Source organism: Myotis yumanensis, unplaced genomic scaffold (assembly GCF_028538775.1).
Source record: "Myotis yumanensis isolate MYYU_CA2020_CCGP unplaced genomic scaffold, mMyoYum1.0.hap1 SCAF_15, whole genome shotgun sequence".
NCBI classification, from domain to species: domain Eukaryota; kingdom Metazoa; phylum Chordata; class Mammalia; order Chiroptera; family Vespertilionidae; genus Myotis; species Myotis yumanensis.
Genome location: NW_027223766.1, coordinates 9341291 through 9366653, shown reverse-complemented (window position 1 = coordinate 9366653; position 25363 = coordinate 9341291). Strand labels below are relative to the sequence as shown.

At 40.1% G+C, this 25363-nt stretch overlaps 1 long non-coding RNA gene across 1 annotated transcript; it reads left to right on the top strand.

Moving 5' to 3' along the window:
* Window positions 1-1901: 1901 nt before the first annotated feature.
* On the top strand, window positions 1902-9773 carry LOC138993015 (uncharacterized). Its single transcript, XR_011468221.1, has 5 exons — window positions 1902-3160; window positions 4221-4343; window positions 7856-7928; window positions 9193-9271; window positions 9482-9773. It is a non-coding gene; the product is annotated as an uncharacterized lncRNA (long non-coding RNA).
* Window positions 9774-25363: the final 15590 nt, after the last annotated feature.

The window sequence follows — 25363 nt, the reverse complement described above, 5'->3', positions numbered from 1 at the left end:
GGGCCAAGTCTGCACCTAAGATGGAACAAACAAGTTAAAGTACAGGAAGTTATCATAGAATTGAAGGCCCCTTGGTCTTAATGTTGTGTCAAACTCAAAATCTGATTAGCCTTGTCAACACCTAAAATTGCCTTTGTGATTTCCAAGAGAGTCCCTGGAAAATCACCAAGATTTGTTCTTTCCCCTGGTGAAAAGAGAAATATTAGAAATACTTAGAGCTATTTGATATGTTACCGATGATGAGTTACATTAAAAATACTGTCAAATCTGAAGAAACGCTTAAACTTTCCTAGGTTAAATTTGTGTGGGTAAAATGTTATTAACATTAATATTTAAACACTTGTATTCTGTATGAGAAAGTTCCAGGGAATTGTCAATGTTTTTGCTGTCAATGATTTGTTTCTATTTACCCAAGTCCTTGTGTTGCTTTGCCTATAAGACAAAAGCAGCATAGTGTTATTGGTCATAGTTTCAATTACTTTTGAAAACATTAACTTGGTTGTAAGTTCTTTAATTTGAATCTAATATATTGCAGGCCAGTAGTTTTCTATTGGGAATTCACAACACTTATCTGTGGAGTTTTATTAATCTATTGATGTTTAAAACCAACTCCAGATGTGCTGAATCTATTGACTTGAAAAGCTTGATAGCCTTTTCATATTCTAAGGACGTGCTAGTTATAGGTGGCATCCAATGTCTCGGGATTTTTATATGTTATAACTGAAAACGTTTTCTCTGTGAAGATGATGTCCTTCCATTTTCACAAACTAGATATAATATCCACCTTTTTTAAAAAAATAGACTTAACCCTTTGTGTTCATAGATATTTTGTATAACATTGTTTTGGATTGACTTTGTTTTGCATGCCACAGAAACAACCAGATATGCTTGTTAATTGCATTATTGTTGTAACAAACCCTCTTTAGATTATTCCCTTTTGAAAAATATCAATAATAAGTAAATAGTAGCCATTTTTAGTCTTTTGACATCTATAGATAGTTTTGTTTGTGTGTTTTGTTTTACTCCTGATGTTTTTATGAAATTGAATGCAATGAGCTGTAGGACAGAAAGTTCCATCTTCAATAAAGAAAGACCGTCTTAGAGCCTGGTGGAAAAGGACCATACTAGGGACTCTTGAGTACAGGCTTCTGATGGCATTGCTTAAGCAACTACAAAATCACACCAGTGGATCAAGTCAGGAGCTACAGACCTCTATTGGAAAGCAGGTGCATTCATTGGACTACTGACTCAAGATCAAGTGGAAGAAAAAATAATTGCCTAGGACTGAATGGACTGAATAAACTGGGTGAACATGAACTTTGTTTGGAATAGCTGATGCATTAATGTTCTATTTTCTGGATATAAGGAACCGCTTTCTGTGAAGCCATCTATCACTCATAACAATTTAGTAGACGGTGCTCTTGTAAACAGGAAAGATCAGCTACCTGCCTGAATGCTTTGTCTTCAGCCAAAAAGGACAGTCTTAGAGACCCATGGGGAAGAACTATGCCAGCTATTCTTGCACACAGGATCCTGATGGCATTGCTTAAATAACTTTGGTTATTGGTGGACTCAGTCAGGATTTCCAGAAGCTTAGTTGAGAAGAAGATGGATTTATGAGACTGCTAATCCAAGTTAGAGTGAGGCAGGTTTGATGGCATGGGACTGAATGAACTGCTGATGGATGGATATGGGCTTTGTTTGGAATAGTGCTGATGCTCTCATGTTCTATTCTCTGGGTATAAGGACCACTTTCTATTAAGCCATCTATCACTCATAACAATTTAGTAGACTGTGCTCTTGTAAACAGCAATGAAATATTTATCTGCTCCACCCTGACTCACCTTTCCACAATTCTGAAACTCTTATTGAGTACTCTTCTTTTCATGGCAATACAGTTATCTGCATAGATTCAATAAGAGTCCGTCCACCTTTTTAACAAGTGGACCATAATTGGAAACATTGGTTATGCAACCGAGGCTTTGCCTATGATGTCATATTTGAGAATGATGCTCATTTGATCAGCTATGACCAGATGCTTTAGGCACTAAGGTTGACTGGGTGGGGGCTAATGCTTACCAAGTCTCTCTTGGGAAGACTGGCCTGGTAACTGGCTTCATAGGGTTCCCAGCCTTACAGGTGAGTGAGGAAGGTCACTTCCTGGCGGGCTCAGGAATCTTAGGCTGCTTTGGGGGACCTCGGGAAGAGAGGAATGCCCATCAAATCACTGGGTGCTGCAGGTGAAAAGTGGGGGTGAATTCTTAGCTTGGCTTCCTACCCTCAAGAGGCTTTGAAAAGTCCAATCTGAGATTCTTTATGAAAACTTTCCGCAAAGCAAATGTAAAACCTATGTGGTAAATTGTCATTCTTGGTGCATCTATGCAAATAACCAGGCCACTTGTAATGAGACCAGCCTTATTTTGTGATCAAGAATAACTTCTTTGAGATTGTGTTTGATCCTTTACAACATGTTTTCTTTTCCATTATCTTTGAGATTGTGTTTGACCAGAATGGTAAGAGAGACTGTAGTGAGAAATTTTGTTTCAATAGGAAATAACAGCTGACTCTCTGGATGTTCAGATTCTGATCCTCTTCATTGTCTTTGAGCTATGTTGCACCTTTCTGTAATCGCTTTTGACTGACTTTGTCTGATCTTGTAACCAAGCTTTCTCTTTCACTGTGGAAAAGACAGTTTTGTATTGAACTGGATTCTCCCACCTTGCTCAGACTGTCAGTCCTTACCAGGTTTTCAGCTCTTCCAGACCCCTTCAATATCTGGCTACAAACTCACCTTCGCCTTCAAACTAAGATTTCCATTCTTTCTCCTTCTTCTTGACTTGGAGTCACTGAGAACTAAAACCTGATTGCCAGATTCTTATTGAGACTCTGAGGTTGCCTTGTAACTGGTGCTTGCCCCCTGGGACTGAAGACTCATTGCAAGCTCAAGCCTGAGGACTTGTTATAAGCCTACGACTAGGACTCATCATTTCAGCTGACCATTCACGGCACAGCTCTTTCCTTGGATAAACTGCTGTTTGGACTTCTGTGGAAGTCTGGTGAAATTCTCAGGTCACCCATGCCCTGACTGGAGAGGTAACCAACACTTTGGACAACATCACCAAAGCAGTCAACATCACAACTTCGAAAACCTCAGTGAAAGGTGAGAGATTAAATATACAAACAGACAATGACAAGATATATATATATATATATATATATATATATATATATATATATATATATATATAGTGTCCCAAAATTTATACAAGAAGTAATTTTGATAGAAAACACAGGTTTATAATTAAAAATTGTAAATTTTTTATTGATTCATAAAGTATACAGTATAGGGTTATGTATGGAAATGGCCTCCACAGTTTTGGTGGCCCATACGCAAAGCCCTGATCTTCATTGGTCTTCATTGTCCCTGCTCCTGGGCCATAATTGGTACTTGGTAATGCTTATCAAATTGAAGGGATTGAAATCAAAGGGCAACAGATATTAGAATCTGATTCAATAAACCAAGTAAAATTAGGCTTTTATTTTTGTTGTTGTTGTTGTTAATGCTCATGCAAAATTCAAATCTTGTGTGAATTTCGGGACACCCTATACAAGTAAAACTCTGACACACTTCCTCCATAGCTACCAGTCTAAGAGTCCATCTACAACATCAGCCCCAAATCAGGTCCTAGTCAGTAACTGACAGCTTCCCTAATTTTCCCCCCTACTTTTAACTTAGGACTGACCATAGAAAGCCAAATATGTATTCCTAACAAATTATATTGGATGACCCACTTCTAGTTAGCCTGCTTCCAGCTTCTCATACCAACAGCCTCTAGGTAGGGCACACCTGAAACCTTGCCCCTTTCCCACTAGAGCAGGGGTAGAGGAATTTTTTTCTGCCAAGAGCCATTTAGATATTTACAACATCATTTGTGGGCTATACAAAATTATCAGCTTAAAAATCAGCCTGCTATATTTGGTCAAACATTTCATTAACTCACCCCTAGTGCCTTGGCTGGGCCAAATCAAATGATTTTGTGGGCCTTATACAGTGCACGGGCCGATGTTCCCCACCCCTGCATTGGCGCTTTCCCACTACACTACACACATATGAGTTTCTGCCAAACTCAGGTGATGGTGGTGACTCTCTTCCTATAGCAAGCCCTGAGTAAATAGCATTTGCTTGTTTTCATTGAGGTGATCTTCATTTATTTCCATAGTTTCCTTGGAGGTTCCACTAAGATACAGTTTCCACTGGTTGTGAGCATGGCCTCCAGTCTTCATCCAGGTGTGGAAGCCCTTGTGCTTTGCTGCTCACCTCTTGTCGAGCCCACAACAATGTGGTAAGTCAGCACCAGGTCCACCCTCCACTCTCTTTGTGTGGAATTGGTTATTTAATCTCAGATCTGCACCCAGGTGTTGTTATCGGTTCCCGTTTGTTTGACCTCCTTAGTGGAATCAAACAATTCTTTTCATTCCCGTTGGCTGCATTTGTGTTACCATTTCGTGGTGTGCTGTCTCAAGGTGTTATCTGTCATAAGAAGGACAATCACTGGGTAGAACACAGGCATATGCCTTATCAGCCGGTTGTCCTGGCTGTCTGCAGACCAGTGACTCTGTAGTTATCAGAACTGTCCATTTGGACAAACTTTGTTGTAGGTCACCAATAAAACTGGATGAGGTTCTCCCTCCGCCTCCAGTTTTAGTCCTCAGAGCTTTATTTTTTCATTCAGAGAGAACATTCTTTCTGCCTGGGGGTGCAGATTGTTGGGTCTGTGTTTGGAGGCAACCAGTCATCAATTTGGGGACCTGACATATGAGATGCACAGCATTTTCTTTGTACCAACTATTGCCAGCTCTCAGAGGCTCATCTAAACCCAAATCTCCTTTTCCAGGGAAATTGTTGCTCTTTATATTTACTCTCATTACAGTCCTATTTCCTTTATCTATCTTCCCCAATGACATGATTATGACTAGGCCTTCAGTGGGTACCCTAGGGAGCATTGGACTTAACAAATTGTTCATTTGAAAGGTTCCTTATAAAAGAAAGGGAATAAGACTTCTCAGTCCAAATGGGCAGCATTTTTTGATGGGTATTCAGAGGCTCCAAACAAAAATATGAATAAAAAAATTGCTCCACTAAAAGAATATTTGGCCGAAGCTACAAGCCATCTGACAAACTTATGTGTCACAGCAACAAAGTAGACTAATTTACCTAGTAAATCCTCCTCTATGTCCTCCAGTTGCTTCCCTACATCCTGCCCTTTTTTTCCCTCTTACCCTTCAATTCTGATCTCTTTTCTTTCACATCTCTGTCGAGCATCCTCTCTTTCCCTTGTCCAGACTTTTTCCCTTTTCCCAACTATCCTAAAACCATCAATGCCAGTTGCCTCTAAAAATTCATCCTTACCATGTGCTAGGTGTGCAGGAAATGATAGAATTTTAACCTTGGACTCAAGCTGAATTAAAAGCTGTAAAGATTTCTTGAAACATAGATAAGACCAACAAATATTCATAAAATAATTTAGAATTCTTTTGGGTGCATCTGACCCATTGTTACTTGATCTGTACCAAATTGTACACATGTTGGTTGGTTGGAACCTCAGATGCTAAGTTCTGTGGGTAAAAGCTGATTGGATTTACCCAGAAAGGGACCTACTGGATCCTTCCTTTCACAATAAACTTAAGAGTCAAAAAGTGGCTTTAAAAATAAGGCAAAGTATCCTAGAAGCCACACCTGAAACATTTTAATAAAAATCGATTGGACCATAATTAAATCATGTAAAAAAGATTAAAGATGAAACTATAGGAGGTTTTAAGTATAGACTAGAAAGTATCTTCTAAAAACACCTGAGAGTTGAAGAAAATGCTGATATAACAGCAGCCCCTTCATCTCATTTTGTCAGGGGAGCTAAACCTGATATTGGTCATCTAATTCACAGAAAGAAATGATAATGGGAAAGAACCCCTGTATCTGAACCAAAAAAAAAACACAAACCCAAAAAACCTGGCATACATTTTGAAATAGCTTTAGAATAAAAATGAGATAAGATCCAAAATAAAGTCATGGCCCTAAAGATCAAACAGCTGTGTAGACCACTTCCCAAACACCACTTACTGATAAGGACTCTTGCAGATATTGTAAAACGGAAAATGGGGGGGCGAGTGTCTAATTTTATCAAAGAAAAACCAAGACAAAAAATGTCCTCAATTCTTGTCAGTGAGGGTGCTCTGAGGGAGAAAAATGCATCCAATATTCTGCCTTACTTTTAAAAACATAACATTCTTTGGCGAATCTCTTCTTTCATCCAGTCCCCCCTCTTCCCTCTGACAGCTGTCAGTATGTTCCATGTCTCCAGGCCTCATTTCTATTTTGTTTGCCAGTTTACTTTGTTCATTGGATTGTTAATTTAAATCAACATTGGTAAGGAAACCTTAAAAACACAGCTGAGGCTACTTTCAGGTCATGTATCACCTGTCAGCAACGTAGTCCTTTTAAAACTGCAAAGGTGGGACAAAAAAAAGGACCCAAGGCCTCCATGACACATTCAACAAACTCAGATGGAATTCATCCAACCTCTATGGGATCTGAATATGTTTTAGTTATTGTATATCATTTTTCAGGGCAGGCTTAAGTATTTCCTTGCTGAAAAGCTACAAACCTTATGCCCACTGAAAAGCTGCTTGATTTTGTGGTTTCCACTTGGGGCATCCCAACTTTTATATCAAGTGATTAGGAGTACACACTCAACAGAAACCATTACACAAAAATCTGTAAGACATTACTCTCTGCTCAGAAACTGTACTGTCCTTGTTACCTACAGGGCACAGTGCATGAATTCGTGCACCTTGAAAGGAACCATGGCCTTGAGGCTGCTGTGGGCACAGGGGCTGGTCTCGGCCCTCCTCCGCACCCCCAACTGGCACCTCCCACTGTAGCCCCAGTTCCCTGTCTACCAGCAGCCCTGCTCCCACCACCGCCGCTCCCACACACTGACGGTGCCGAGCGATTGGGGCTGGTGCCAGCAATGGGTGCGAGTGGGGCTGGTCCCGTCAGCAGGTGTGAGCAGCGGCTGCCTCCCCGATCGCCCCTAGGAGCAAGGGGAGGTGGAGAAGCCCTCAGGGGTGATCAGGACCAGCACTGGGAGCTGGCAGCAGGTGCAAGTGGCTGCTCTGGCGCCAGCTGCAGGTGTGAGTGGGGCCAGCGCCAGAAGCAGGTGCAAGCGCTGTATGGGACCACAGTGCATGGGAGCAAAGAATTTTCAGTAACCACCAGAGGCTCGCCCCAATGACAATGACTGGCACCCTGCCTTGGTCTGGTGCCCCCACTCACTTGCTCCACCATCCTGCCACAGCCTACACCCACCATGTTCAGCACTCTGCACCGCCTGCTGCCAATGCCCTCTATGTTCCACGTGTGCCTCCTGGTGGTCAATCGCATGTCATAGCAATTGGTTGGTTGGTTTTTCCGCCGTTTGGTCTATTTGCATATTAGCCTTTTATTATATAGGACAATCTTCTGAAAAGATTGAAAAGACCAATGGCAAACCTTAAATACAAATCAGCAAAACTTTCAGAAACCCTGAGCTCCCTTGGCCAAAGGTACTTTCACTAGCTTTTATAGTTTCTATGGCCACTCCCTTGGGGACACATTGGTTATTCATTTATGAATTAGTAACTGGAGGGTCCATGCATTTGGGGATTTTACTCCAATATTAGACACTTGCCATACTGCATGGTGACATGGGAAAATATTGCAAGGGACTCTTGGACTATACCCAGTTCTTTCACTTATAGGTTTAGTGTATCTTTTCAACATATTTTCCTAAACCATCTGTTCATGATCTTCAAACAGGATATTTCATTTATTGGAAGAGACATCATAGGAAAACTGCTGCGCTTGACTTCATTGGAAAGGACCTTATCAGGTACTGTAAACAACAAATACAACAGTGACATGTCAGACAGAGTCAATGCTTGGATTCATGTTTAACAGCTGAAGAAGTAATTTAGAATTCCACACAATTGGAAGGCTACTCCAACATGGGATTTCAAATTGAGGACACTCAGAGGTCTTGTAGACACAGCTGATCTTTGGAACAAGCAGATGACTTTAGACCAGTGGTTCTCAACCTTGGCTGCACACTAGAATCACCTGGGAATCTTTTTAAAATCCTGATTTCTGGGCCTCATCCTCCGAAAATTCTTTCTTTGTTATGAGGTGGGGCCACAACATTAGTAACAAAGAAACAGAATTTCCGGAATATGAGGCCCAGAAATCAGGATTAAAAAATATATATATATACATATATATATATATATATACATATATATATATATACATATATATATATATATTATTGATTTTTTTTTTTACAGAGAGGAAGGGAGAGAGATAGAGAGAAACATTGATGAGAGAGAAACATCCATCAGCTGCCTCCTGCACACTCCCCACTGGGGTTGTGCCTGCAACCAAGGTACATGCCCTTGACTGGAATCAAACCCAAGACCCTTCAGTCCACAGGCTGACGCTCTATCCACAGATCCAAACCGGTCAGGGCTAGAAATCGGGATTTTAAAAAGATTCCCAGGTGATTATAATGTGCAGCCAAGGTTGAGAACCACTGCTTTAGACAATGGGCAGCTTCTGCCCAAGATGTTAGAGTAGGACCTCTTTCTCTTCTTCTCATTTTCTATAGACCCTTGGTTGTTATCCACATACAGTAGTAATTTTTATCTTATTCCCCCCTCCTTAAATAATTGTTAGTCAGAATATATTTATTTTAATGTCATTCTTAAATTATCTCTAATAGTAGCCACTGCCCTCAGTCTAACTGACTGCTGGATACGCCATGCATCACTGGACTCCATTATAAAACCCCTGGGCAATTCTAATCTCTGCTAATGAAACCACAAGGAGATATAGCTGATGGCATTTCTACTTGCACCTACATGGAAAGATGATATTAAACAAATCAACCGGTAAATTACTTGACCAGTATCCATCTCTCCAATTATTACAATCTACTGATCATACCCTATGTAATTCTAAGTTATATTTTCACAGCCATTTTAGGACAATGGGCCACATACTTGCCATGTGGAAGAGACTAATAAGATCCAAATATGTAGCCAAACTGATGCACGGCCTTGGCTCTGACCTCATGTCATGATTGCCTCCTGTTCCCCCAGATCTCTGTGTGTGCCTGCTGAGTACTACTTCCTTCGTGACCAAAATGTCCAGCTCTGTTTGCTTCAGACTCTGCCAGATGTAAGTGGTGGTGGCTGACTCTCTGGCTATACATCAGGCTCTGAATAAATAGTCGTTGCTCGTGCCTATGCGGGTGGTCTTCATCTCTTTTATTGGCAGTGCTGCCTAATCAAAAGGTTTTCTTCCACGAACCTTTTAGAATCTACTAGACTTGTGCTCCATAGGGTGTGACTCAAACTCTTATATTAATATTTATCTTTTTCATTTCAGGAATCCTATGCAAGATGCCCAGACTTCAAAATTCTACCACAACTGAGCTGTGCTGTTTCCTTTCAACATATGATTTAACTTATTTTACAGAAACAACACCAACAAAAGTCTCAGAAAGACTATTAATCAGATCCTGCTTTGTCTTGCTCAGGAGTTTTATACTCATCTCTTAGTTGTTTAGGAACCTATTGTATTCATTAATATTGAACAAAAGGAAGGGCTGATAATGTTGAACTTTACCTAAGGTCTGTGTCACTAGAAAACAAGTGATGCTTAAGAAATGCTTAGGGCTGGGAAGGATGGGGGATGGGCAGGGGATGGGAGGGGTAGCAATCATTTTTTTTTTCTTGATGTGTTGAGAATGTTCTAAAATTGATTGTGGCGATGGTTTCAAATTTGTGAATATAATAAAAATCATTGTAAGATCTTTGTTAAGGCCTCAGAAGTATTGAAGGTGGTGCCTAGTAGACCCTCTCATGTAGACCAACGGGCTTCTAATGATCCTTTGTATCCTCATAGGCAGCCAGAATTAGATGTAAGTTCAACTCAAAAATAATTATGGATGTGGCTTTGGAATACAGAGTGAACTGCTCATCAGATTCCTAGAAAATCCACAAAATTTTAAAGAGAATCACATTGGTGAAAATGCTGGCAGCTTGAATTCAAAGGGACAAAGTTCAGAACGGGCTCTCAACTTCTTATACTCAGGAAACTGGCTTCCAAAGAGCTAAACATCTGCAAACATGGCTCATTTGTTTCCCGTAGGTTTAACAGCTTGATTGAGATCTGATTCATACACCACACAATTCACTCATTTAAACGCACGAGGACAAATAAACATTATTAAAACGAATCTCGCATGTTCTCAAAATTTTGAATGTGGCTGCTAGAAAACTTACGATTTTCATATTTGCTTTTATTGACAAAATAAAATCTCGAGTATATTTTTATTTCTTACACAAAATTACAAAGCCCAAACTTTGACCTGCCATGTGACCGAATGATCTTCATCCAGAAAAAATCTCCTTGATGGCTTTCGGACTTTTAAATTGTTAGCTGCCATCGACTCTTCTTGATGTGCTGGTCCCAGCCTCGGGTCTGAGAGGTCTGTTCACACATTCAAGGGAGTTGAGGCTGTGGATGGGAAGCAGTGCCTTCCAGATGCGGCACTTGAGGCTGATTAGAAGCCTCTGCTTGACTGGTCTGTTTAATCAAGCCTGGCAGCCATTTATTGCTTGCTTGACTAAAACGTGCTGGATATTATTGCTTTAAAGAACCTTTCTCCATCAGCTCTTTCCAGAGCTGAGAATTATCTCCAGGGCCATGCAGATTGCCTGTGTGTGTGTTTATATAGGCCAGGGCTGAAACGGGAGGGAGAGAAGGGTGGGAAGAATAACGCTGAGAAATGTGAGCGCTCCGAAGTGGCCCACACCTGTTCATGGTGTCAGAGTGTCACTCTCTTCGGGGAGCCTGGAGTTCAACCCTTGCAGAGGTGGGCTGTGGGCCTCGAAGGCATGTAGGAATGACAGAAGCAGCAGTCCTAAAAGGGCATGTGCCCACAATGGACTAGAATATAATTTTTTAAAATTTCCCCTTCCAAATGAACCCCACACTAAATATCTGCATTTCCTCACTTATCCAACATTTACCCAACACAGGACACAAGCTCACGGATTGAATATAGATGGATGGAAAAGGGAGGGATGAAGGACAAAGGCTGGGTTTCTGGCTGGAGCAACCCCCTGTGGTGCTATTTTTGAGAAAGATTCAGATCTGAGGTGGAGGAGCTGGAAATGAAGAGGACCACTGTGCACATGGACATTTGGAGAACCCTATGGTACATTCACATGCGCTGGTGGTGTGGACGCCTGGTCCCCTCCAGAACACAATGTATCACTCTCTCTTGAGTGACACTCTGGCTTGGGTATTCTTCTACTCTTCCTGGATGACGCGACGGTGTAGCCAGCCTTGAGAACGCTGGTGCTGACTGTGGTGCTGCCACGTGATCTGGAAGATGGTTGGACAAACAGGTTTTAGAGCAGCGGTTCTCAACCTGCGGGTCTCGACCCCTTTGGGGGTCGAACGACCCTTTCACAGGGGTCGCCTAAGACCATCAGAAAACGCATCTATAATTACGTATTGTTTTTGTGATTAATCACTATGCTTTAATTATGTTCAATTTGTAACAATGAAAAGACATCCTGCATATCAGATATTTACATTATGGTTCATAACAGTAGCAAAATTACAGTTATGAAGTAGCAACGAAAATAATTTTATGGTCGGGGGTCACCACAACATGAGGAACTGTATTAAAGGGTTGTGGCATTAGGAGGGTTGAGAACCACTGTTTTAGAGGCAAAGAAGGGCCTTTCCATTTTGGACAGGTGAAAAAGAGGACATGTACCGGGCTAAACGGAGATTCGGGAATCCCGAATTCTAGCCTCTGCTCGGCAACCTTCCAGAAGCGCCTTCCCATTCTAGCCTTATTTCGCTCACCTGTAAAAGGAAGAGATTGGACTAAATGAGCCATCCCTTCTAGTGGTCGGCAAACTGCAGCTTGCGAGCCACGTGCGGCTCTTTGGCCCCTTGAGTGTGGCCACGAAGTTTCAATCGCACTGTACGTGCGCGCCTACACGTGGTATTTTGTGGAAGAGCCACACTCAAGGGGCCGCATTTTGCCAACCACTATCTTAGCCAACTGCTCCCTACATGTCCGGGATCCCCAGTCTGTGACAATATACTCTGAGTGGTACACGGATTTGAACCCCTGTGCTACCATTCCCCCACTGGGTACATTACTCAACTTCTCTAGCGATTGATTTCCTTAGCTGGAAAAAGTATATGAAATGTACCTGTCGTCTGAGTCATTATAAAGATTAAACAAATGAATACCTGTTACTTAGTTTGATGACTCTCACCTGAAAGCTGGTCAACAAAAATAACTATGATTATTATGTTCCTTTATGTTCTTTTTATTTAACTTGTTATCCCAGAGTTCCAGAGAAATCGGGAGAAGAGCCCATAGAAAGAAGACATAGTTGATTTTACACGTTTGGCTAATTTCTCTATAGGTTCACATGGCCCTATTCCCCCCCTGCTTGAATGAAAAGAGAGATTACAAAAACCTCCACAGTCAACAGAGCTAATTATCATTCATTTTCCACCCTCAGAATCTTTAGTGCAGTGTTTGAATAATGGCATCATCCCTGGGAGCTTTCCAAAGCATTTTCTGGATGAAATCTTTATTTACAAAAGGGGAAAATAAGTCTCCCATCAGAACACACGACTTCATTTGGAAAGGACAACAGCGCTAATTGTTTTATTCACTTGTCACAATTTCACCATCCCCAAACTTGCCCGGAAACACATCTTTCTGTCAGGAAACCCTGCTGCCCGAGAGCTTGTTTACACAGTTTGCAAAGACAAAACAGAAGATGAGCATTTATTGTGTTAAGCCCTGTGCTGTGCTTTGTCCACTAAATTTTAACAGCCAGGCAGCACTTCGAAGGCACAGGCTCCGTTGAGCCCTTTAAACTCTATTTTAGTATATGTAATGGGTGCTGGGTGCATGCACAGATACTTAGTTATTCCATACCTTTTCTTGTGTCTGAAATATTTCATAATGCCTTTTGCTTTGGCAACAGTATCTGCTGTATGAAGTCAATCTTGCAAAGAACTCTGCTGCATCCTGGGGCTACATTCAGTCCCCCTTGCACCTTATTTTAGCTTTCCACACATACAGGGTGTCCCAAAAAAGTATACACACACATTGATTAATTATAAAGGCAGTGTTCATTAAAATACATTTCATTTTCAAAATTGAGCTGTCAGCTATTAAAGTGTGTATACATTTTTGGGGGGTACCCTGCATTTATGTTGGGAGATATATGCTAAATTGTGTTGTATTTTTCAGTAAAATTTCCCATTATTCTTTAAAAAAAAATCCCAGTTGTTCAAGGAGGAGATGAAAAGAGGGTTTTATTAAAATATTTTTCTCATAATTTAAAATTTCTCATTAACATTTAAGAAACATAAAACTATTTTTATATATAGAAATATAGAGTATCTATATATATAAAAGGCTAACTGACCAACCCTCTGTCCTAAGACCGACCGACCAGCCAGTACATATGACGTGCACTGGCAATTTAAAAATAAACATTGACTCACACATGCATGATATTTGTCCCCGTCAGACACTGGCCTCCCATTTAAATTAATTCAAAGACAGTTTCCTGTGATGCCAGCATTTGCGATGACTATTAATAAATCACAAGGACAAACTCTAGACAGGGTAGGAATATTCCTACTTGAACCCGTTTTCGGACATGGTCAGTTACATGTTGCTTTCTCTCCAGTTCGAGGAGCGTGTGACGTTAAAGTTAAAGTTGCAAATACTTCATCACAAGGGAAATTAGTCAAGCGCTCTGAAAGTGTTTTTACTCTTAATGTGGTATACAGGGAGATATTAGAATAAGTTTAATCAATTTATCATTCATTGTTTTTATCAAAGTTGTCTTTATATCATGTTTTTGTTGTTTTATATCATGTTTTATTTTTTTCATGTCTTTTTTGTTGTTATATCATGTTGTTATTGTTCATTTATTAATCAATTTATATATTATTTTTATATACATTTTACTAATTTTCTTTCATCTCTGACACTTCTATTATAGAGAAAGGGCAAATAGCGGTATTAAAATATTTCTTCTAATTACTTTCCTTTCAATGTGCACAAATCTGTGCACCAGACCACTGGTATAAAACATAAAAATAAACTATAAAAATATTTTTATTATTTATTATTTTTATTTTTTGTTAATCCTCACTGGATATTTTTCCATTGATTTTTAGAGAGAGTGGAAGGGAGGGAGAGAGACAGAGAGAAACACTGATGTGAAAGAGACACATCGATTGGTTACCTCCCACACAAGCCTGCACCAGGGTTGGGGATCGAGCTTGCAACTGAGGTATATATGTTCCCTTGACCAAATCAAACCCAGGACCCTTCAGTCTTTGGGCCAAAGCCCTATCCACTGAGCCAAACCTGCTAGGGCTATAGAAATATTTTTAAAAAGTCATGAGTAAATCTTTGGAACAATAACCCATGTGAAGCTTCCTGATTTCATAAGAAGAGTTAAAAAGGAAAGTTTTGGCTTTTTTTTTCCTGTAATGTTTTTCCTTCTTGCATCCTTTGCTCCCTCATGCAAATGGATAATTGGCTTCTCTTTTCACTTCCTGCTCTCTGACCTCATTCCTTACTGCCCTCTCCAACCTATTAGAATCGTCTTCAATTCTACTTTTCAATGGCTCTGTACAGGAGACTTGTAATCAGTCTATAGGTGGTGTGGACTGAAAGGCATTTTATTTATTTATTTAATTAATCAATTATTTTTTTAAAAAATTGATTTCAGAGAGGAAGGGAGAGGAAGAGAGAGATAGAAACATCAATGATGAGAGAGAATCATTGATCGGCTGCCTCCTGCACACCTCCTACTGGGGACTGAACCTGAAACCCAGGCAGGTACCCTTGGCTGGAATCACACCTGGGACCCTTCAGTCCACAGGCTGATGCTCTGTCCACTGAACCACACCAGCCTAGGCTGAAAGGCATTTTAAATTAAAGATCATCTATAGAGTGACCCCAGCATCACCCAGAGAGTTTGTGAAAGCAGACACTGTTGGGCCCATGCTCAGTGTTTCTGACCCAGCTGGTCGGTGGTGGGATCTGACCACCTGCATTTCCAACAAGTTCCCAGGCGAGGCTGACACTGCCGGGCCACACTTTGAGAGCCACTCATCAGTGAGTTACGAGAGCAGTGCTCTTCCATGCCTCCGCTGCTAATTTCTTTTTTTTTTAATCGAAGAATTGCTTACAGAGGACTTTCAATGTATCAGGCATTAAGTCATTTAATTATCATAGCACTGCTATGACGTGATGCTGTTCTTATTCCCATTCAACAGAGGAGGAAACTGAGAGAGGGAGACACAGTAACATGCTTAAGGTCACCAGGCCGGCAAGTGGCAGAGCTTGGGTTCAAACCCAGCAGGCAGCCTTCAGGTTTGGGCTTTTCACCCCTATGCTCCACTACCTTCCTGCTGAAATTAAATAGAATCAACAGGGTGCAATATGGAAACACAGGGAGGAACAGTTATTTTAAACAGGGAAGATGTAGAAAAGAATTTGGGAACGTTGGAAGCATTTTCACTGGATCATGAAATAAGAGTAGGATTCTGATGAAGCAAGATGACGGGAAGAATGTTTTAAAAAATCATGCAATAAGACATGATGAAGGAAAGTGCATGACGTATTCTTGGAATGGGAGTCTGGCTTGATTGAACCGCAGCTTGCCTAGAGATGTTATGTAAGAAATAAGACTAGAAAATATGGAGGGATGAGATTCAAAGGGCCTGGGGTGCTCGCTGAGGAGTTTAGATTTATTGTTTCCTATTGGAAGACAGAGGGGAGTCCTCGCGGTGCTTTAAGCCTGAATGCAGCAATCCATGTGGGGAATGAATGGAGAGGATGATATTCATTAGAAAGCTGCCCAAGAATCCAGTTGAGGGATGGTGGGGCTTGGATTCAGGTCATAAGAGAGAGAATGGAGCTGAGAGTGGCTGGATTTGAGAATTGTTAAGGAGGATGAGAATCTAAAATTGTCAAACACGGATTCAATAGAAACAGATGATACAGAAAGAAGCAAAGAGAAGTAAGACTTAAGCAGACAAACCGTTATCGGACAGCTACCTGTGTCCCAGCCTGTGTAACAAGCACCAAAAAAACAAGGACCTGTAAAACACAGGTTCAATGCCTGCCCAGGGGGTGCCTCGGGCCTGCAGGGAAGACCAGGTGACAACAGCAGTAATCACTCCAGTTAAGAACACACTAGGAGCTTGCGTGAGCCAGAATGTCGTTCTCCATGCTGAGGCTTGGTTGGACTAAGTATTGGATTCAGGAGAACTCTTTCCCATCAGGAACAATAAAATTAACCAGCCATAGTCAGCACATCCCACAGAAGACAAATGCCTCCCTGCAACAATCCTTTCAGCCGGTAAATAGACCTGACATTTAAGCATCTATTGCTCCTTGTGCACTAATAAGTCCAACTCGAGGCCCAGAAATCATTAGAGGAATGAGAGCTTTTAATGAGCTCCAGGGAAAGAATGTGGTTTAGAAAACACGTTACCTGCAGTTAAGTGGCATCAAGGATTCTAATGCTAAAATGTATGAGAAAAGTGCTTGCGGAAGGCCCGAGTCATTACACATGCGAGGCATAATTTCTATTTTAGAAAACAAATTAGATCATTTTTTAAAAAGGGTCCACCCTGGAGTTTATTTGCTAAAACCTCATAATAGGTTTTACCCTATGCTTCTATTTTTCTTCCCCTTTCCTCCGCACAGTGGTTAAAGATCAGGCTAAAGAACAGGCAGTAGGACCTTGTTGTGAGCTGATAAATGCATCTACTGGCTTATTTTTCTGCAAAAGAATGTTAATGGGGAAAGTGGAGGTTGGTCTTCCCAGCTGTCTTACCAACACAATGTTTGAGTCAGCCACTATCCAATAATAGGAGTTGACAAGCAAAATGGAAACTCTTTTTTGCATCTGACTTAGAGAATTACCAGTTTTCCTCTAGGTAGATGAGAAACCTTAATGCGTAAGGGTAAAATTGTAACAATTAGAATTTTACATATTTAATGGTAGAATATGGGGGGCAGCCCACTAGTTGCTTTGCAAAACATATTTAGCAATACCAACTAAAGAAAAATCTGTTCTATGCCGATAAAGAATCATCCTCATAATGGCTTTATTTCTGTGCTTTTAATTTGAATTTTCAATTCAATTCTCAGAGAATTGGAGGAAAATATCAAAAACAACAACTGCTCAGATTCTTACTAGTGTACTGAATTAGAATTCAATGCAATAGTGGCTTTTGTAAAATAAAGTTGATTTTGTGTTGATTGCTTATTGGAAAGAAAAGAGTTAAACAGCAAGCCCCCCCAGCCATTTCCTCCTTTTATGAGGGTGGTGGTGGAGAGACGAGAGGGAGACACTCCTGAGAAAGAATGATGCCTGTGACCCAGTCTAATCTCCTTGTAACATACTAATGCTCAGCCTCCTGTCAATCAAACTCAATGGTGTCTGCCGGCAGAGGAATCCTTATCTAAAGAATGCTTTTAGCAGATTGTGCCTGTGGTCTAGCATTGTTTATAGCCAACAAATCTGGAATGTATGAGTTTTTGAGGGGTGCTTCCCTGGAAAAGGTTGGATAAGCTAAGTAGAAAACGGAGGAGTTTCAGGAGTGAGTGGGTGATCACATATCTCTTAACAGCATCTCTTAACCTGAACCATAGTTTATCGAATGAGGGGAGAATGGGCCTGGGAGCAGCAGGGTCATGGGCCTCTCTCTGCTTTGCCTGTGTTTATAATTACTTGCATCCTTAAAAATGTTAATGGATATGATCTCTGATTCCTGTGAGTCTCATGACAGTCTGACCTTTGGGTTGTTTCGGCTGCTTATTGTGGAGTGTGCATATTCCCCTTTAACTTTTGACTGTTTCCCTGAAGGGGAGGATTTCCTGAAGCTGACATGAAGTCTTACTTCTCTTTGCTTCTTTCTGTATTTCAGCTTCATTTTTGTTTCTCTTCTCCTGGTCACAGATCAGGAATCAGCCTGGAGTAGATGTAAAGACAAACATTACTTCAATTGCCCAATTTGTGGAGGGCCAAAGCAAATAGCGGGTTAGCTGTCAAGGTTACTTGGTGATGTTTGTGAACTCTTGAGCCTCAAGAGAGCAAGTATTCAATCAATGTATTAAGATGGCAGTCTGAAATTTGTCCCAATTTCCTACCCTTGTTCCAAATGCAAAGTGACAAAAAGGCATATAAACAACTAAAGCCATAACTGTGATACACATGAGAGTCATTGCATGGACCAGGCACTGTGAGCAATCCCAGAAAGGCTTAAAATAGACAACATAGAACTGAAGAGAGAAAGCTCAGCTCAAGCCACCATAGGAGGCCTGATAATAAAATTGAAGTTGGCAGCAAAAGCCTGCCCACCTGGGAGTGACCTATATACCCAGAATAAGAAGCAATTAGATGGCAACCAATGAAGTGATTCATTGGTTTTGCCACCAGAATAGGTTGGCACTTGACCATATAGCCATATATTCTCATCTGATGTCTACTTCTGGCTAAAAGTAGAGGGTGTGGGAACCCGGGTTATACATAAAAGACAGTGTCCTGGGTGGCTAGTCCCTCCAGGAGAGAATGGTGTAGGCAGTCGCTCTCAATAGGCTTCTCAAAAAGACAATCACAGCAGCACCCTCTGCAGTTACCTTTAAGCCAGTGATGGCGAACCTATGACACGTGTGTCAGAGGTGACACACGAACTCGTTTTTTTGGTTGATTTTTCTTTGTTAAATGGCATTTAAATATATAAAATAAGTATCAAAAATATAAGTCTTTGTTTTACTATGGTTGCAAATATCAAAAAATTTCTATATGTGACACGGCACCAGAGTTAAGTTAGGGTTTTTCAAAATGCTGACACGCAGAGCTCAAAAGGTTCGCCATCACTGCCTAAGCCGACTCTGCAGAGAAATGCATCAGAGAGTCTAACAGGAAATCTCACAGGACCCGGTGTCACTCAGACAGACAAGACTAGAGAAGAGAGAAGGGAACCTGAACTCAGGAGACCCAGCAGCTCTGGGTGTTAATCTGATGAGGTTCCTCAGCACTAGAGTTCTGAGAAAAGACCTCAAGTGAGGAGAGAATCCAGAAGAGAAAGGGACAGTCTTGTCCTTCAGATACTTAGGGTAGATTCCTATCCTTTGATTTATCATCCTGTCCTTGGTTGGCAGAAGCACAACATTCTCACTCTACACTAGAACCCAAGGAGACAAAGAACACAAAACCAAACCAACTCCTTCATAATTAGGCCACTGCCCAGCCGGACCAGCATCATGAGTGAGAATGTTTTGACAAGGGTTTGAAGTCATTACAACCTTCTTTGGTTCTGATGGGAAATTTGGGATATTGTTAACAAGGTCACAGAGACCATGTTTTCTAAATGGGTCAACATTGATTACATGTCTGAGAGTTCTTGAGATTAAAAAAGAAAGTATGCAAAGAGATTTTCTTTTCCTTGACATTGGGAGGAAAGGAAATTTCTGAAGAGAGCCACTAACCTCAAAATGTCATGTATAAATAATGCTTCTGAACCTCCCAAGGAGAAAAACTCTAAGCCAGAAAATAATTCTAAAAATTCAGGAACTGCATTGCTCATCTGTGCCATTCACTGTTTTCTGGCTAAAGTAGAAAATTCATTTGTTGGTTATGGAGGGTAGAAAAAGAGTCCTTAAATGTTGGTTAAATGCCACTTACATGAAAATATCTCTGAAAACATTACAATCTTTATCAAGACTCATTAGGGAAGATACAAAACAACAACAACAACAACACATTCTTTAACCTAAAGACCAAAAAGAAACAAAATTTGCAAATTTAAAAATTTATCATTCAAATTTTGCTTGTCTTCTTCATAATCTGTTTTATTTTGAGAAATTTTTTCATTTCCTGACCCTCAGGGATAATATGGACCTGGTATATATTTTTAAAGTAATTATATAAGAGTAAATAAGCTAGGAATCATGAAGATGTACATCTATAAAGTTATATCTATACTATCTTGTCCTGACATTTTCAAGTTTAATCATCTAACACTTAATGTAGTGCCTTGTGCACACGTGGCTATAAGTATTTGTTGAATGAATGACCAGATTTATATTTCAAAGTTGGAGAAGTAGACAGGGACCAGGTTGTGGATAGATTTGATTTCTATGCTGAAGAGCTTTATTTTGAGCTGATGAATGTTATTTATTTATGTATCTATTTGTCTATCATCTATCTATCTATCTATCTGTCTATCTAATTTTTAAATCAAATGTGATAACGTAATATGGAGTATGGGACTGAGTGTTGGAAACAGTGGTGGGATATCTTGCTGGAAACTTAGTAAATAGAGGTGGTGAAGCAAGTTTGGTGAGTCCGTAATAGTTCAGAGAATATTATCTTTTCAACTATATTTCTGTTTATTACCTATAATGATGCCCCATTATGAGGGAGAAAAGGAGGAAGCAAGATAAGCAAAAAGAGAGCAAGGAGTGCAATCACTATTATCTATCAAAATCTATGATTTGTATGATTTCATGCTGAGCAATTCCAAGTGTTTGGGTAAATTCTCATCTTATCAACAAAACAAGCCTATAAGCTAGAGAGCCTTGCCTACTACCCTCTCTAATGAGGGAGCTGATTCTAAAGATGGTTAAATACCTTTTGAAACCTCCCCAGATAATGACTATTAATTTTTCAAACCAAGGTATGTATGACTACAGTCTTTTCTTTCTTCCACTAAACATTTCTTCTCCAAATAGGAAAAAGAAAATCAGGTTTTAATATTACACTGAAGGCTCCCCACTCTGCATGGTACTTGAACTACAATGAAGATCCCATCACCACCCTCAAAGAACTTTTCTTTTTTAAGAAACTGACCCATTCCTTCTCCTGGCTCATGGTGGAATTGATGTCTTCGTTTCTTTGTTTCTCCTGACATTACAAATATATTTAGAAAATAATGACCTCATTTATTCCATATTCACATTGTAAATTTTTGGTGTACAGGGCCATACATTATCAGCTCAATATCTTCAGTGCCTAGAAAGGCACCTGGTGGTCTGCAGTAGAATCAGGTTCCATTGACTTTTCCCTAGTAGCCCAATAGCAAGCATCCTTTTCAAACCTCCCTGTCCACAACTGTTTTTCTCCCTGGATACATCCAGAACTCAGGGATCCTTAGATTTTCAGTGAGAACAATCCCAGTTCTTCTTAACCTCAGGCCTCAGGCTCAGCCATGGAGTTGGTCTTTTAATTCTCTCTCCTCTACCTGCCTCATCTTTCTCCAAAGAGGCTGAAGACCTTCTGAGAGCATACAGAAGCTAAATAGTTCTTTCCACAGATCAAAAGTATCCAGACAAGTTCATGAAACAATGTAGGAATGGAAGTGAATGATCATAACCAAGAACATCCGGTTCTAATAGAAAAAGAAAGGAGGTCAGTGAAAAGTCACCAGTAAGTAAAAATGAAGAATAAGCTTCTAAATGAGGTTGACAGCACCTTTTTTATTCTGGAGTCAAAATAGAAGGGAAAAAGATCACTGAAGAGGTCTCTGTGTAATGCCAATGTGTTGACCTCTTCAGTTCTCCTGATTTCCATGGTCCCAAGAGCTGGCATTCCCTCCCCTCACCTGACTAAAAAAAGACACGTGTTTCAATGACATTACCGAATACTGACCTTTCCAAGAAAAAGAAGCTCAGACACTAATTAATTTTAAAAAGAGGGATATCTGTAGTGTGTCAGTTTAAATTTGAACCTGAAGATCAAACACTGAATTTCAGTGCTGTGGCAGGAAGTCCCTTTAGACAGGCACAAATTCAATGGATGCTTAATAAAGAACAATTTCCTTCTTGTATCAGTGCTTAGATCGTCAAGTCTGACTGGCAGAAATATTCATTAATATCTCAATCTCATGATTTGGATTTGTTGCCATCCTCATGCCACCTAGTATACTAGAAATACTATTAGGCATTGTATTTTGAATTTAAAAGGAAATTTATATATATTGTGTGTTAAACTTTTAAAATGGTCTATATCCTACCAGTGGAAGGAGGACTGAAGTATAGAATGTGTTTTGGGTCTGCCATGTGAAAATTACTCTGGTCAGAGAGACAGTAATATTTGATTCAATACACACTCAAGCAAGACTAGAGTTAGGTATATGATTTGAGGCAGACCACTTTAACTTTTTTGAACTAAGATTTCTTACTTGTAAAATTAGGGCTTGGTCATCTAAGAGACTGCAGTAGACCGAACATTGGTCCTCCAAAGATGTCTATGTCCTAACCCCCAGAATATGTGATTATGTTAGGTTCCATGGAAAGAGGAATTAAGGCTCCAGATAAAATTAAGATTGGTAATCAACTGATTTTGAGATGGGGAGATTACTCTGGATTGTTCAGCTGGATCCAATGAAATCATAAGAGTTCTTATAAGGAGAAGAGAGACAGAAGATGGCTTTGAAGATGGAGGCAAAGGCCACAGAGTAAGGCATATGGCAGCCTGTGGAAGCTGGAAAAGACTGTGTGTGTTTGTTTTTCCATCAAAACATGTAAATTACATATTACTTTTTTCTTCCTCATGTCTCCCAATGTCTTTCTGAAGCTGCTTTGATTACTTCACTATTTTTTAAAATATATTTTTTATTGATTTCAGAGAGAAAAGGAAAGGGAGAAAGAGAGGCATCAACAATGAGAGAGCATTATTGATTGGCTTTCTCCTACATGCCCCCTACTGGGATTGAGCCTGCAACTTGGGCATGTGCCCTTGACCAGAATCGAACCTAGGACCCTTCAGCTCGATTCTCTATCCACTGAGCCAAACCGGCTAGGGCTGGTTACTCTTTAGCTGCACACATTTTGTAGAGGGAGATGGAAGGAATTACAATCAACCTTCCAAATCTATTGAGCACTGATCCACAAATCCAGACCCCAGGGAAGATTCATGGGCATCGGCTTCAGTAATTTCTGGAGCTGGACAGTACTTCTGAAACTGCACTATAGATTACAGGTCCTGTTTATGTTAAGAGAAAACCACACTGAAGTTCTTGGTTAGCATACAGTGTTCACTGTTCTTCCTTTCTGAAAAGATAATGTAAACTTGACCTTCATTCAATGCCATCCCCAAAGACGAGCAAGTCATTTCTCTCACATTGTGTTATCCTGGGACCAAAATCATTCATTTTCTGCATTGATGTCAGAGAACCATGCCTTTGATGGACAGTGGAGCGGTGTGGCATTCACAAACTGAGCCTGACATCTGGCCTGATCACTTTAGGAGCTACCTTGCCTTATTAGCTGCTTCTGCTTCTCTGGCTTTTCAGCAGGATTGACTGAAGGTATGACCTGACCCCTTCCTAATGTTACTTCCCTCTTCTAGCTAAGACCCAGCATAGAGAAACAGAATTCCATTCAGTTGAAGTGCAAAAACAACAAGAGGAAACAAGTAACAGAGCCAGCAAAAAACCACCATGCCCTCCTCCTATCTACTCTTAGATGAGTTCCACTAGATGCATATCTGCTATGCCTAGAAAATTGCTAAAATAATGCCTGCCCAGTGGGTGTGGATGCGAGAAGCATATCCAGCCAGAAGCCTCACAATTCACATTCCCTGCTTGTTGGCAAACAGTGACACTGGATGGCTGTCTAAACCTCGCCTCGATTGAGTACCGAGGACAGCCTATATACAGAGCCTATGAAAAAGTAGTGGAGAATTAGAATGAGGAGAAAGTCTAAAAGAAGGATATATCTGAGAATTACCTACAGCAGGACTCAGAATTAAATTTTTGGACTCTGAAATTCTCAGTATTGAACACAAAGAGAAAGCTCTATTACTGTTGTTGAATGGTATTAGGAGAGAACAGTCTGACGGGGACTATAAGAGCATAAATTACGAAGGGGGGATAGAGGATGTAAGGAATGGCCACAGAAAATGTAAATTAAATGAAATTAAAGGCTATCACGCAGAAAGTGAAAGCCAAATTGAAAGTATAAAATGTCAGATCAGATATTTGGGGAACACAATCGATAAACTTTCTAGGAATAGTAATGAAATAGATAAATGGGCTAAAACAAAAGGCACTAGACAGAGAAGACTAAGATGGAAAATTCAGCTTGGTAAATGTTCTGGAACAATAATAATCAACAACTTAATTTAAGAAAATCTTCCTGAGCTGAATTTCCCCCTCCCCACGGTATTCAGAATGAAAAGGGTCTGATCAAAATTGAGGCAAAGCGATACTTCTAATTTTTTGAATTACAAAGTTCTATAAGATAAGCCTCATTATTAGATATCAAGATGTATTTTGACATGTAATGATTAAGCAAGTATAACATTGTACCAGAAATTGGTACATAGACGTAGAGCAAGGGAATACAATAAAGATCCCAGAAAAAGACCCAAAAATTAGCACAGAAATGTGATATATAGTAAATGAGGCACTTAAACCCAATGGGAAAAAAGTAGACTATTTAATAACGTTGCCCAATAATTTGTTATGAACATATAAAAATGATATAGTTCTTTCTTACATAATACAAAAATACGTTTTAGGCAAATTAATAACTTAATGTGTAAAGTAAAACTTTTGAAAAATTATGACCTTGGGAAGGAAAGAATATTTTAAGACACTGCAAAACCCAAATCATTCAAAAAATAAAAAAAAAAGACGACATCAACTATTTTTAAAGTTTATACTTATTTCAGAACAAGGCATTATAAAATGGCAAGTAGTAGATTTGAAGATTATAGTAATGCATGTCACTGACAAAAATTTTGTAACTAGAATAAAAAGTAGAATAACTCCTGTTAGTTTGTAAGAAAAAGGCAATCCCCCCCAAAAATAGGAATTAATAATGCACAGGAAAGACAAGACCTTAATAGACAATAAAACATGAAAATATGTCCAACCTGGCTAGTAACCAGGGAGGTAAAAATAAAACCCATAATAGAAAAATTTTATATGCAACAGTATGGCAGAAATAAAAATTCTGACAAAAGAAAACGTTAGCAGGGATGTGAATGGACGTGCAAAGTCTGCCTGTGCTAGTTTAAACTGCTGCAGTCATTTGGGGAAGAACTTGGCACCATCCAGTAAAGTAAAAATCTATGGAAAGTCAGATGCCTGGCGCAGCATTCCACTTCGAGGCTCTGACCCTGGAGATCTGTTCACAAGAAAACACACACAAGACTCCTCCCGGCCTTG